Genomic DNA, 16,027 nt, shown 5'->3' on the forward strand with positions numbered 1-16,027 from the left:
GATTCCAAATTACCCCTGTCAACTGATATGCAGATTGTTAATACAAACAAAAAACTTACTTTGAAATGTCTGTATACAAAGGCGGGAATTACAAATAGACTGTATATATTTGAATATATTTGAACTGGGGAAACCTCATAAAGTGCCAATTTTAGGCTATATGGATATGCCTAATGGCTACTTGTAAGACTCTAGCTCCAACTTTGTGGTTGTTAGATAAAAGTTATAATCATTGGTAACCCCAGATCGTACAAGTTGCTCAGTCCAAAATTCTAGTGGCTAACTTGATAGTCCAGTGCAAATCAGCTGTGATGGTATACAAAATCAAATGTTATACCAGTGCTGATTTGCACTGGACTATCAAGTTAGCCATTAGAATTTTGGACTGAGCAACTTGTACGATCTGGGGTTACCAATGATTATAACTTTTCTCTAACAACCACAAAGTTGGAGCTAGAGTCTTACAAGTAGCCATTAGGCATATCCATATAGCCTAAAATTGGCACTTTATGAGGTTTCCCCAGTTCAAATATATTCAAATATATACAATCTATTTATAATTCCAGCTAGACTTTTTATATTTTGGTTGATTACATAAGTGTCTGGCACTATCTGGATTATTTTTTGAGTATGTATACAAAGGCGAGCAGTCTAAAAAGTAAGATGGGAGACTTAAAGGTGAATTTTAAAAGCCTGATGCATGGATCAATGGGGTTTTATGGGTCAGGATTACAGGGGAAAATGGAGGCTATTAAACTAGGGGATTTTGGAAGTCCTATTCCTTGCCTGGGCAAACTAGGAATGAACTGGTGAAACTGGCAAAGCTGTGGATATGCGCATCTTTTACAATTCCCCCACTTAGGTGGTGGAAGTGGGATTTGCATGCACATGCATGTGCCCACTTAAAACTGCGCGTACATGGTCACACAATCAGCCTATTCTGTAACATGCGCGCATATGTTATAAAATGGCTGTGTCCCTGGGTGTGAGCTGGCAAACACGTGCACCTGTTTCAAAGTTACTGACTTAGAGAGTATAGCATAGGATGAAGAGGTAGTTATAATTGGCATCTCAGAGACCTGGTGGAAGGAGGATAACCAATGGGACACTGTGATACCAGGGTACAAATTATATTGAAATGAAAGGATGAATTAAATTGGTGGATGGGTAACCCTATTTCTCACAGGACAAGCAGGATGGTAGTCCTCAAATATGGGTGACGTCAGTGGACAGAGCCCTGTCACGGAAAACTTTTCTGTCAAAGTTTCTGTAAAGCTTTGACTGACACTGGCACATTGAGTGCACTGAGCATGCTCAGCCTGCAATTATCCCTGTGACCACAGGTATCTCCCCTTAGTCTTCTTTTTTCCGCTCTGCAGTTAGAATCGCGGTCAGGAGCTCTGTGAGAAATTCTCACAACTTTTCCGCACGGAAACACTTAAAATTATACTTCACAAATAATTTTTCCCTACACGGGTCTCCCTTCACATACATTTAATTGACGCTCGGTGAGTACTATGCCCTGTTTTTCGGTCGGTTCCTTTCACCTCACTAATGGTTTCCCCGGCCTACCAACTGAATTGTGGCCTTCCCTCTCCCTATGTTTTCATCCTCAGTTAGCCCCACAGAGCCTGCAAGAGTCCTCCTGCGACCCTCCGCCTAGTTATTAGGGCTATTGGGATAGGGACATCCACGGTTACCATTGCCGCCAGGGCTGCTGTCGAATCCATGCTTCCATCGATTCCCTCGGTACCTTCGTGCAGTCGATGCCCCCATCGCTACCGTCTTTACCTCCATCCATGCCGTCCTGCCTCCATTGATGCCCCTCCCCCCTCGGTCCATCGATGCCATCGATCCCTGCATCGATTCTTTCAGTGCCATCGATGTTCACTTCCATGGCACTGATTTCTCCTTGAATTTCATCGATGCCCACATTGATTCCAACAATGCCATCTACACCTGCGTTGATGCCATCGATGCCCACTTTGGTGCCATCGATGCCTGGGTCGTATCCATCGATGCCTTCGCCTGGGTCGGTTCCATCGATGCCCATGTCGACGCCCGTGTTGATGCCATCGATGCCCGAGTCGACGCCCGTGTCCATTCCACCGATGCCATCAATTCCGTCGATATCTATGCCGTTGGTGCCTCCGTCAATGTTACCGTTGCTCTGCCCGCACCATCGACGTTTTCATCAATACCCTCGAGGCCACTTTCAATGCCGCCATCGATACCGTCAATATTGACATAGCACCTAAACACAATGCCCTCGACTAAACACAGTGCTCCATGCTTCGGGTTCTTAACTAAAGCCCCGTATTATCCTATGACACTACATAGTGCCAGGAGTAGTGCAGGCATGCTGACAGCCCGTCACCACTCGCCATCAAAGACGGCGAGGGCATCCACCTCGGCGCTGGGGAAAGACCGGGCCGAGCACCATGGCAATCATTGTCACCGGCACGGTGACAGTCCGCCACCGATGCAATCCAGGACATTGGTGCTATCCTACTCGGTGCTGGAGAATGACTGGGCCGAGCAGCATCACTACTGCCACCGCCACTGTTCCGCACAACGGTGGCAGTCCTCGGTGCTGGAGAATGACCAGGCTGAGCTCCGAGGGATTCCGCACTGGCATCAGGGTACATTGAGCCAGTTGCGAAGCGGACCCGGGTTCATGAGTCATGTGCTCCTCTGCACCTGAGGCGCCGAGGCGTACCCCACCGACACCGGTGCAGGGTTCTGAGCCTCCACAAAATAATGTGGAAGCGCCAGACACGCCTAGCCTGTCTCCTCTGTACCTGCGCTACCATACCAGATTACAGAGTTGAGTCGGATGTTTACGTCCTTCAGGCTATCCTCGATGCCTCCTGAAATCCACGGAACCATCGATCTCCTCCGGCTCGACCTTCTGCGATCCACGAAGGACAGGCGTTCCACGGGCTGCTCCCACAAACTGCTGCACTCACTTCCCCAATCGGGCCTTCCCTGCTGGCTGCTGTCCCGGCATCTTCGTGGTGAGTCGTCGTGCTCCAATGCACCTCAATGCCGCTGACACTCCATGCACAGGATGCCGCCAATTTCCACACATTAATTAAAGGTCCCGCTGTGGGAAATGGCTCATGGTGGCTCCTGTTGTGGCCCTCGCTGATATCCCTCCAACGCCTCAGCAACAGATCCACCTACTCTGGAAAAAGTACGTGTTGCTCCAGTATCTTGTCTTCATTCCAGCATCCCTGTCTTTGGCTTTCTTTCTTCAGTTCTTCAGCTTTTCTCTCTCTGCCCACTCATTCTTCTCCTTGCCTTTCTGCCCTACCTATCCATCCTGCCTTCCCTTTGGACAGATACCTTGTTTGATCTCAGCTTCATCTTGGACACACTTGAGCACTGCTTGCCTTCGGAAACACTTGACCGCCACCTGAAACTGACCACTGCCTACCACCAGATATGCTTCAATGCCACCTGCCACTGGCCATTGCCTGCCACCAGATATGCCTGACCAATGTCCATGTTGACCCAGCTACCCTTCGATGAATCTCTCCACCATCAGCAGAGACCCCACCTAAGACCTGCCAGCCCCGACACCCAAAGGCTCAACCTGAGAGGAACAAGGGGCTGGGAAAGGCAAAGCTCTAATTGCGCCTCTGCTTCCCTGGGTCTTTTTGCTGACAGTGGGGAAGATTTTATAAATCTGCGCACATGCGTACTTTTGTTCGCGCACCATGCGCGAACAAGAGTACGTGGGATTTCAATAGATACGCGCGTAGCAGCGCGTATCCATTAAAATCCTGGGTCGGCACGCGCAAGGCTGCCCAAAATCGGCAGCCTGCGCATGCCGAGCCGCGCAGCCTGCCTCCATTCCCTCCGAGGCCGCTCCGAAATCGGAGCGGCCTCGGAGGGAACTTTCCTTCGCCCTCCCCTCACCTTCCCCTCCCTTCCCCTCCCTAACCCACCCCCCGGCCCTACCTAAACCTCCCCCTACCTCTATCATGAAAGTTACGCCTGCTCAAGCAGGCGTAACTTTGCGCGCACTGGACCGGCTGCCGCGCTCCATGTTCCGGTCCAGAGGCTGGTCCAGGGGCCGCTGTCACGCCCCCGGGCCGGAACCATGCCCCGGACACTCCCCCGAAATGCTGCATCACTCCCAACACGCCCTCAAAACGCCGCGTCACTCCCAGCACACCCCCAAAATGCCGCGTCACTCCCGGCACGCCCCCCGACACGCCCCCGACACGCCCCTCCATGCAAGCCCCGGGACTTACGCGCGCCGCCGAGCCTATGCAAAATAGGCTCGGCGCGCGCAGGGGGGCTTTGGGGTAGGTTTTCGGGGGGTACGCGCGTATCTTACGCGTGTACCCGTTTGAAAATCTACTGCAGTGGGTACTTGCAGTGCTCCTCCCTGCAGGTTGTGTTAAACCTGCCTCAGCCCAAGGGTCCGTGAATGCAACAAGCAAACAGACTAAATTAATTCTTTGCTTCAGTCTTCACTGAGTAAGATGTAAGAGAGATACCCATGCCAGAAATGATATTCAAAGGTGTTAATTCAGAAGAAATGAAACAAATCTCAGTATATCTAGAAGATGTAATAGAGCAAATTGGCAAACTAAAGCGTAGCAAATGACCTGGCCAAGATGGTATACATCCCAGAGTGCTGAAAACTGAAAAAATAAATTGTGGACCTGTTATTAGTAATTTGTAAACTATCATTAAAATTGACTATGGTATTTGAAGGCTGGAGGGTTGCCAATGTAATGCCAATTTTTAAAAAGGAATCAAGGGCTGATCTAGGAAACTACAGATCAACGAGTCTGACATCTGAGCCATGCAGAATGGTGAAAACTATCACAAAGGACAAAATTGCTGCATATATATATAAACATAATTTATTAGGACAAAGCCAATCTAGATTTAGCCAAGAACTCTCGCCTCACCACTCTGCTACATTTGTTTGAGGGCGTAAATAAATATGTGGATACAGGTGAACCAGTTGATGTAATATATCTGGATTCCAGAAAGCATTTTACAAACTCCTTCATGAGAGACTTATTAGAAAATTAAAAAGTTTTGGGATAGGGGGAATTGGTTAAAAGATATAAAACTGAGAGCTAAATGGTAAATTTTCCAATTGCAGAAAGGTGAACAGTAGAGTGCCCCAGGGATCTGTTCTGGGACCACTGCTTTTTAATATATTTATAAACGACCTGGAAATGGGAATGAGTGAGGTGATAAAATTTACCAGTGATTCAAAATTATTCAAAGTTGTTAAATCATAAAAGTATTGTGAGAAATTGATAGGGAACCTTGCAAAACTGGGAAACTGGGCATGAAATGGGAAAATAAATTTAATGTACTTAGAAAAGAGTAACCCAAATTATAGAAATGCAAGTTTCCATTTTAGGAGTCACCATTCAGGGAAAGGATCTAGGAATCATTAATAATAATATGTCAAAATCTTCTGCTTTAATAACAGGAAGACATTTCTCAGAGATCTTCAATATCTGAATAAGATCATTTCTAAATAATTCCATAGGATTTATTTTTTTTATTATAGGAAAATTGTTCACTCTTTTCTCACAGGACAAGCAGGATGGTAGTCCTCGCATATGGGTGACATCATCAGGATGGAGCCCAATCACGGAAAACTTCTGTCAAAGTTTCCAGAACTTTGACTGGCCCCTACTGGACATGCCCAGCATGGCACTAACCCTACAGCCAGCAGGGGTTCCTCTTCAGTCTTCTTTTTTCCGCGCAGCAGTAGCCTCGCGGTTTAGGAGCTCTGAACACATTCCTGACAGGAATTTTCCTTACGGACTTATTTAAAATAACTTTGCCCCACAGGGGTCCCTCCTCTAACTTTCTCTGGCCGCGGTACTCCGGTAAGTTTTTTCGCTATTTTTTGTTGATTACCGTCGAGTTTGGCCTTCGCGGCCTACTGGCCGTTGACCATACCACGGCTCGATTTTTTCTATGGCCATGGCGTCGGGTTTTCGTCAGTGCCCGGATTGTACTCACACCATGTCTATCACAGACCCTCATAGAGTCTGTGTAATGTGTTTAGGCCGTGAGCATGATGTCCTGACTTGCACCAAATGTGCCCTCATGACACCAAAAGGTCGCAAAGCCAGAATGGAGAAGATGGGACTACTTTTCCGTGCTCACACCCCGACGCCGTCCATCGCATCGACGTCATCGGAACCGGCACCTTCGAAGTCACACCAGCATCGACAACCGTCTGGTGACCACCTGCCATCGACGTCTTCACGGCCTTCGACTCCCGTTTCTCCCCCTCAAGATCGAGGGGATCGAAGGGAGAAACATCGCCATCGGCATCATAAGTCTTGGACCGTCGAGGGAGCGAAATCATCAACCTCACCACTGTCCGAGCCACCATCGAAGAAGCCCCATCCAGGAACGGCACCGACCACTCCTGCGACCAGGACATCGAGGCCACCCTCACCCGATCGGGGTTTGGGAGTCGCGATTCCGCCTGTAAAGGTGGTCCCTCCGACTGTGCCTCAGCCTCCCTCTTCCATCACGGAGCCGGAACTGATTGCCCCAGGTCTCCGGGAAGAACTGGACCGGCTGGTCCAGGAGGCCATCGACAAGGCGATGCAACGGCTCCAGGTCTCTCCGGCACCGACATCGGCACCGAGAGTGGAACCGGTCACCGACCAGATTCCAGCAGCTCTGGCACCGCTGCTATCCCAGATGGAGGCGCTCATGACTTCCCTTCCACCGGTGATTCCCGGGTCTCTGATGGCCCCGGTGCGCTCCCCGATGACAGCCTCATTGGGAGGAGAAACACCGTTTTGCATTCCTCCTTCGGGAGTTCTGCCTCAGCCATCGATGCCATGTCATCCCTCGCCACCGATTCATTCATCGGGAGCAATACGCACATCGGCGCCATCGATGTCTCCGATACCGGCACCGATGCCTTCCAGGCCGACCACGGTGCCCCCGGCGATTCCTTAGATTTTCTCAGAGCCTCAGCCGCGGCCTTCGGGTTTCCAACCCCTTCTCGTCCTACAGGTCAGCCTACTGATCCTTATGACACCTGGGGTGATGATACTTCTACAGACGCCGATGACTTACCTTCACCTCCCTCTCCTACTGAAAGTAGAAAGCGTTCTCCTCCAGAGGACCTCTCTTTCATTAATTTTGTGAAGGTCATGTCAGAATTGGTCCCTTTCCAGCTTCAGACGGAGCAAGATGATAGGCACCAGATGATGGAGCTTCTCCAATTCCTGGATGCCCCTAAGGTGATCACTTCTATTCCCATTCATCAAGTTCTTCTTGACCTCCTCAAAAAGAACTGGGAAAATCCTGGATCCATTGCCCCAGTACACAGAAAGGCTGACACTACTTATCTGGTACAGTCAGCCCCTGGCTTTCAAAAATCTCAGCTTGGCCACCACTCAGTTATGGTGGAATCAGCTCAAAAGAAAGCAAAAAGGACAAAACCACACTCTTCTACCCCTCCTGTCAAAGAACACAAGTTTCTCGACAATATTGGTTGTCGAGTGTTCCAAGGGGCCATGCTTATCTCCAGGATTGCTTCTTACCAGCTGTGTATGACCCAATACAACAGGGTCATTTTCAAGCAAATACAGGACTTCTCTGAAACCCTGCCTGACCAGTTTCAAGAACATCTTCAAACCCTTGTCCACAAGGGGTTTGGGGCAGGAAAGCATGAGATAAGAACAGCTTACAATATTTTCGACACCTCCACTAGAGTGTCTGCAACTGCCATTTCGGCAAGACGCTGGGCCTAGCTCAAGTCTTCTGACCTTTGCCCAGAAGTACAAGACAGGCTCTCTGACCTGCCCTGTATAGGAGATAATCTGTTCGGTGAACAGATTCAGCAAATAGTGGCTGAATTAAAGGACCATCATGAGACCCTCAAACAGCTCTCATCGATACCTTCTGACTTCCCTTCTAGACAGCCCTTCAAGAAGGACTCTAAGAAGTCATTCTTCCGCCCAAGGAAGTACTATCCTCCACCAACAAGGTCCCGAGCTATGAGGCCTTATCAGAAATCTCAGCCCCGCCAGCCCCGGAAGCAAAAGCCGCAAACAGCTCCCCAGTCGGGGCCTGCTTCAGGTTTTTGACGTTCGCTTGGAGAGCAGCAGCCTGATCCCTCTGCCAGCCATACCAGTGGGAGGTCGATTGTGCCACTTTCACAGCATGTGGCAATCAATCACAACCGACCAATGGGTGCTAGCAATCATTGCTCAGGGTTACCACCTGAACTTTCTTGCTCTTCCACCGGATTCACCACTTCTACAAGCGTGGAGAGTAAACGACCACTCTGTCCCTCTAGAGCAGGAGGTTTCCCTTCTTCTCCAGTTAAGAGCAATAGAACCCTTCTCTCTTTCACAACAAGGCCTAGGGTTCTATTCCCGGTACTTTTTGATCCCCAAAAAATCCGGGGGGCTTCGTCCAATTCTGGACCTACGTGCCCTCAACAAGTACCCTCCAGTGGGAAAAGTTCAAGATGGTAACCCTGGGCTCGCTTCTACCTCTTCTACAAAGAGGAGACTGGCTCTGCTCTCTGGACCTCCAGGATGCGTATACCCATATTGCGACAGCTTCAGCTCATCGCAAGTATCTCAGGTTTTTAGTCGGCCCAAAGCACTATCAGTACCGAGTGCTTCCATTCGGCCTAGCATCGGCATCACGAGTCTTTACCAAATGTCTCGTGGTTGTCGCAGCTTTTCTCAGGAAAGAAGGTGTTCACGTCTACCCCTATCTAGACGACTGGTTAATCAGGGCCCCAACCCAGCAAGCCGCTCGATCGTCCATGGATTTGACCCTACACACTCTAATTTCTCTAGGATTTCTCATCAGTTACGAGAAATCCTATTTAGTCCCATCTCAAACCTTGTCGTTCATTGAGGGAGACTTGGCACCTTGCAGGCAAAAGCCTTTCTACCTCATCAACGAGTGCAAACCCTTGTATCTCTCGCTCACCAGTTGCAGTCTCAGTATACAGCAACAGCTCGACAATTCCTTATCCTTCTCAGACACATGGCGTCCTCAGTCCATCTCACACCAATGGCCCACCTGGCCATGAGAGTCACGCATTGGACTCTGAGGTCACAATGGATTCAAGCGACTCAGCCTCTGTCAACCATTGTCTGCATCACCGATGCACTCCGTCTGTCTCTCACCTGGTGGAAAGATCAGAACCATCTCCTCCAGGGACTGCCTCTTCATCTGCCAGATCCTCAACTCATTCTCACCACCGATGCTTCCAATCTCAGCTGGGGAGTTCATGTGAACGATCTGCAGTCACAAGGATTTTGGTCTCCAGAGGAAGCCAAACACCAGATACATTTCCTGGAGCTTCGAGCGATGCGATATGCTCTCAGAGCTTTTCAGGATTCTCTGTCAAATCACGTTATCCTGATTCAGACGGACAACCAGGTGACCATGTGGTACATCAACAAGCAGGGAGGCATAGGCTTCTTCCTTATGTGTCAGGAAGCTGCGCAGATTTGGGCGGAAGCGCTCTCCCGCTCGATGTACCTCAGGGCCACCTACTTGCCGGGAGTACACAATGTCTTGGCAGACAAACTGAGTCGTGTCTTCCAACCACATGAGTGGTCGCTCAACCCCTCGGTAGCAACCTCTCTTTTCCAGCAATGTGGTTATCCCCAAATAGGCCTCTTTGCGTCCCCTCAGAACCACAAAGTGGACAATTACTGCTCCCACATTCGGAGCGAGCGCTCTCAGCCGAGAGATGCATTCTCCCTCTCGTGGGCAACCAGTCTGCTTTATGCATTCCCTCCACTTCCTCTTCTCTCGAAGACTCTCGTGAAGCTCCGTCAGGACAAGGGAACCATGATCCTGATAGTACCTCACTGGCCACGCCAAGTGTGGTTTCCCATATTCCAGGATCTCTCTATCCGCAGGCACATTCCCTTGGGAATGCACCCGCTTCTAATCACTCAGAACGACGGATGTCTACGCCATCCCAATCTTCCAGGCCTTGTCCCTGACGGTATGGATGTTGAAAGGTTAATCCTTCAACCACTTAACCTTTCAGATTCGGTTTCTCGTGTCCTGATTGCTTCACGGAAGCCTTCCACAAGAAAGTCTTATTCCTATAAATGGAGAAGGTATACATCATGGTGTTCTTCGCAATCCCTTGATCCCTTTTCCTGTCCAATCCCAAGGTTTTTGGACTATCTCTGGCATTTATCGGAATCAGGTCTAAAGACCTCTTCCATCAGAATGCATGTCAGTGCGGTAGCCGCCTTCCATAAAGGTGTCGGGATGTCCCTATATCAGTACAATCCCTCGTAACTCGTTTTCTTAACGGCTTACTCCATATCAAGCCTCCTTTACGTCCTCCGGCCCCTTCTTGGGACCTTAATCTGGTTCTCGGGTGGCTCATGAAACCACCATTCGAACATCTTCACTCCTGTGACCTAAAATATCTCACATGGAAAGTGATTTTCCTTTTGGCTATCACTTCAGCTCGCAGGGTTAGTGAATTACAGGCCCTAGTTACCTATCCAGCTTACACTAAACTCCTACAGGACCGGGCAGTACTCCGCACTCACCCTACGTTTTTGCCTAAGGTAGTTTCGGAGTTTCACATTAATCAATCCATCATACTACCTATCTTCTTTCCCAGGCCCTTCTCCAACCCAGGGGAACAGTCTCTGCATACCCTTGTCTGTAAACAGGCTTTAGCGTTCTACCTAGACCGTACAGTTGCCCACAGGAAAAGCACTCAGTTATTCATCTTTTTCCATCCCAACAAACTAGGGCAACCTCTGGGTAAGCAGACTCTCTCCTCCTGGTTGGCGGACTGCATATCTTTTTGCTATCAGCAAGCAGGCATTCCTTTCCAAGACCGTGTTAAAGCACACTCTGTGACGGCCATGGCGACTTCAGTAGCACACCTACGATCGGTGCCGCTTCCTGACATTTGCAGGGCTGCCACCTGGAGCTCTCTCCACACTTTCACAGCCCACTATTGCTTGGACAAAGCCGGAAGACAGGATTCCATCTTCGGCCAATCTGTTCTGCGTAACCTATTTCCAAAGTGACGTACCAACACCCTTCCGCCTGCCCGGTGGGGTTCAGGATGCCCTCTACCAAATTCCACCCCATTTGTTCTGCCTGTTGCACGCCATTGGGTACACGTGGTGCATGTTCGGACATCCTCAGCTCGGTAATCACCCATATGTGACGACCACCATCCTGCTTGTCCTGTGAGAAAGCAAATGTTGCTTACCTGTAACAGGTGTTCTCACAGGACAGCAGAATGTTAGTCCTCACGAAACCCGCCTGCCGCCCCGCCGTGTTGGGTTCGTAACGTTTGTTGTTTTATTTTTTCGGCACTACCTGTAGCTATCAAATAAGACTGAAGGGGAACCCCTGCTGGCTGCAGGGTTACTGCCATGCTGGGCATGCCCAGTAGGGGCCAGTCAAAGTTCTGGAAACTTTGACAGAAATTTTCCGTGATTGGGCTCCATCCTGATGATGCCACCCATATGTGAGGACTAACATCCTGCTGTCCTGTGAGAACACCTGTTACATGTAAGCAACATTTGCTATATTCAACGATCTTACCGTATTTTCTAGAATTTCTAATCTTTTATTAACTTCTCCTGATATTATCTGTTGATTTTGAATTTTTTCTATTTGCAATACTCTTTTATCTAATATATTAACTTCCTTTTTTTGTTTTTCCAATTCAACAATATTAGATACAGATGAAGTAGATGTTTGCATTACAACTTCAGTTAATTTATTAATTGATGTATCTAATTTAACCATACAATTCCACAATGTTTCTAGAGTAATACATGTTGGTTTTGTTAATAGCTTATCTGTATCAATAACAACTTCAATATTGTTTTTCTTCTCTTTAACCAGCTTACTAAGTTTAGGTGTACTAAACTCCTTAGGGTAACTTTGCAATATGCTCGATTGAGCATTTTCATGCTGTTTCTGTTTCACATCTTGTAGGCCTTTTAAATGATCACAACTATCTTGTACATCCAGAGAGCTCAACAATTCTTCTCGCATAGGGTTTTCTACACCCTCTCTACCAGGGGGTGATGGTGGTGCCGGAGCCCCCGGGCTTAGCGATACTTCATTGACCTGAGAAGAGACTCCCCGTTCCAATGTCTCTCCTTCAGCGGTCAGCCCACATGGGGGAGTTTGGGGGTCTAACCATTCCAAAACAGTCTTTTGCCCAATTTCTATATTTGCCATATCACTAGAAGGCCTTAACCTGGCCTTTCTTTTAGTGTGTGGCATAGAGGAAATTTATTTTAACACAAGAGACAAAGTTTGTTATTGGAATAATGCATAAAACAAGATGTCTTTCAGGGGAATTCACTTCTTGGAGCAATTCTCTTCTGAGGAAAGTAAAGAGGTTAGGACTCTTCAGCTTGGAGAAGAAACAGCTGAGGGGAGATATGATAGAGGTCTATAAAATAATGTGTGGAGGTGAACCAGTAAACTTTAATCAGTTGTATACTCTTAGAGTACAAAGGCTAGGGGACACACAGTGAAGTTACTAGGTGATACATTTAAAACAAATAAAAGACAATTTTTTATTCAATGCATAATTAAACTCTGGAATTCATTTCCAGTGGATGTGGTGAAAACTGTTAGTGTAGCTGCATTTAAAAAAGGTTTGGACAAGTTCTTGGAGGAAAAGTCCAGAAACCATTATTAACGTGGAGTTACACAATCCACTACTTATCCCTGGGATAAGCAGCATGGAATCTATATACCCCTTGGTATCCTGCAAAGTATTTTTGACCTGGATTGGCAATGGTTGGAACCGAATACTGGTCTTTATGGACCTTTGGTCTGACCCAGTATGGCATATCTTATGTTCTTATGAACACTTTTGCGCTGGATTCAGCAGTTCTCCATGAGTGAAGAGGCAGGATAAAATCTATGGTGGACTTATTAACGGATTCCTTCTATGAACTCCTTTGACCGTCCTCAAGTGCTATGGCTTCTTCTGTGTTAGCGAAGTAGGCTAGGGAAAGTTATCTTTAAGAGTAAGCTTCTTTTTTAGACAATTTGGCACAGTTCATTAAGAACCTGAGGGACTTGAAGCCTCAGAGGTTTCTGGCAGATAAGCCCTGGTCTTTCTTTAGATCCAATAGGCGTCAAGGCAAGTTTTGAGATACTAGATAGGTGGACAATCAGACTTTTATTTCTTTCGAGGCTCACAGATTTCAAAGGAAAAAAACCCAGTTCTTTCATAATTTCAGGAAGCCTAGGTCGGACTCCACTCCTGTTGCAGGAGCCAGTTGCTCTTCAAAATGAGGCTTAGAGGATTCACTCTCTAGTTATCCCAAAAGGGGGGGGGGGGTTGCTTGCATCAGTTTTTCCAGGAGTGGGTGCAAATAACATCAGATTAGTGGGTATTAGATGTAATCTGCTTTGATTATGCCTTGGAGTTGTATGAACCCATTCCTCATACTTTTATGGTCTGTCCCTGTACTTCAGCAGGACTTAGGCTGAGGCTGGAATCAAGGTGCAGGCTTGAACTTGCAGACACAGGCTGGAGACAAAGACTGGATACTGAGGCAAGGCAGGATTGGCTACTGAAGCAAGGCAGAACTGGATACTGAGGCAGTGCAGGACTGGAGACGAGCTGGGCACACATGGAACAAGGTTGGACAAGCTGGGTAGACTGGAACAAGGCAAGGCACTGGCAATACAGGGAGTGGATACCAGGGACAGGAATAGGCAGGGTAGGACAAGACTAGACAAGACAGCCAAGGACAGGACAAGGACAAGACATACAAGAACAAATAACTTAGAGGCCTGAAGACAGCAGTTCAGAAGACCCATAGGCCACTAAGCATAAAGCTCATAGGCCTAGAAGGAAAATATTAGGAGACCCAGTGGCTGAAGGCTAGGCAAGGCAGTGCTAGAAGACACAAAAGCCACAGGACTATGCAAGACAGAACTGGAAGGCCCAGAGTCCACAGGGCTAGGCAAGGCTGAAAGGCCTGAAGGCCACAAGGTTGACTTGATGACAAGGCATCAGGTATTGTAAGAGGCAGAGCCACCAGAACCCATGGGCTCAACCTGCAGGGGAGGTGGCTGGTACAGGAATAAGATCCCCTCTGCCCTGCCTTGAAGTTCGGTGCTGCCCCTGTGGGAGTTTCCCAACTCTAGCCAGACCCTCATTTGTGAAAGATCGTGCTCCATTCTATCTTATGGCTTGGCTCTTGAAAAGTATTATTTAAGGAATAAAGGCAATTCACCTCCTGTAATTTCTACCTTGTTGAAGTCTTCTACTGCTTTGGCCTTTATTCTGGTTTGGTGCATCTTGGAGGATTTTTGAAGAGGCTAGTCAGGTTTTTCTTGGCAGGCTGATAATCCTTGCAACTTGTTTGGAGAGGAATTTGGCCATGAATTCCATGAAAGTTATAACTGCCCATTTTCTGTTACAGGGGAAATGTTCAGGGTATGTTGGCCACCATTTTCATCAAGGAGTTAAGTGATTGTGGCCTCATATTCTCTGGTCCCTCAGTGGGACCTTAACTTGGTATTACAAGCTTTGATCTCTTCTCCTTTTGAGCCTCTAAAGTGGGTTTCTTTGAAGAATCTTTCCTTGAAGGTTGTATTGGTAGCCATTTGTCCTGCTTGTCATGTTTCAGAAATTCAGGCTTTCTTGCAGGGACTCTTTTTTTGATTAGAACCTATGATTCATTTTATTTTTTGCTTGTCCCTTTTTTACAAATATAAAAGGGTGTAATTTAGGTTCCTAATCTTCTTGATACAAATCAGCCTGTGGCAGGAACCACAGGCCGCCTCTCCACCTCCCTTCCCCCGTGGCTAGAGCCGCGCTGAGGTTTCCTGCAGCAGCAGGAGCCTGTCTTTGTGCCGGCGTGGCAGGAGCCATGTTGGGGAGCTCCTTCGCGGCATGGTGCTGCGCTACTGCTTCTCACGCTCCTTCACTTCAAACGGCCTGGAGGTCGTCGGCATTCTCACACGCGGCTGGAGCCATGCTACTATAGTCCCTATGGCTTGGGAGCTGCCTTCACTGTTTCCATGCAGCCTGGAGGCTGCTAAACTTACCTCCAGGAAAGAGAGTCTCAGCCCCAGTCTTGCCTGTGGCATGGAGCCGCCTTCTGTTTACCTTCTGTGGCTGGGAAGCTGCGTTTAATCTCGGGCCTGTTCAGGGCCTTCTCCTCCTCACTGTCGGCGTCTGCAGGGCCGCTGTCCAGGGTCCTGCAGACTTCCTGCTTCCTCTCCTTAGATGCGGGGCTACGCCTCCTCCCTGGAATTAAAGGGCCAGCAGGGAGTGGTCCCTCTGACTCCTCCTGCAAGCTCCACCTTGGGTGTTTCCTGCTTCAACCTATAAAAGGATTCTTCAATCATTCCAGGTTTGCCTTTGCAAGGAGTGTGTTCTCTCATGGACTTCCTGTTCTCTACCCCTGCTGGGTGTTCCTTCATTGAAGCTTCTTCGTCATCTTGCTCCTGGTCTCTTCCTTGGATGTCCCTTGTCTTGTCTTCTATTCCTAGTCCTGATGTCTTCTATGGTTCCAGTTCCAATGTCTCCAGTGTTTCTGTCCAGATGTCTCTGTTCCAGTTCGAGGTCTTCTACATCCTGTGTATTGATGTCTCATCGTCCGTCTTGTCTAGAGTTCCAAGTCTTCGTCATGAACCTTCCCAGCGAGGTCCTCGACCAGCCTGGCCGGGTTGGTAGGGCGAGCTGCGGCACTGTGATCCGCGACCACCCCTGCCGGGGTGTGTAGGGCGCTGGTGGGTCTTTCCATCGACAGAGCCAAGGTCTTCTATCTCCTGCCTGGTACCTCCTGACCTGGAGTCTTTGGATATCCACTTTGTCCATCCTGGCTGCCCTTCACTGAGTGTCTGAGGAGTTTGTCCTGATGACCTGGACTTCCGCCTGGAGGCCTTCTTGTATATAGTCCTACGATGCTCTGGACTCCAGCTACACCTAGCCCCCGGCAGGCAGTGCTCCAGTGGATAGATTGAGGGCCAGTCTGGCCACTACAGCCTTCTCCCC

The 16,027-nt window shown here is 48.5% G+C and overlaps 1 protein-coding gene across 1 annotated transcript in view; it reads left to right on the forward strand.

Moving 5' to 3' along the window:
* Window positions 1-16,027, forward strand: part of DNAH8 (dynein axonemal heavy chain 8) — a 1,926,251-nt gene that overhangs the window by 283,808 nt on the left and 1,626,416 nt on the right.

The sequence above is a fragment of the Rhinatrema bivittatum genome, chromosome 3 (assembly GCF_901001135.1).
Source record: "Rhinatrema bivittatum chromosome 3, aRhiBiv1.1, whole genome shotgun sequence".
Classification (NCBI taxonomy): Eukaryota; Metazoa; Chordata; class Amphibia; order Gymnophiona; family Rhinatrematidae; genus Rhinatrema; species Rhinatrema bivittatum.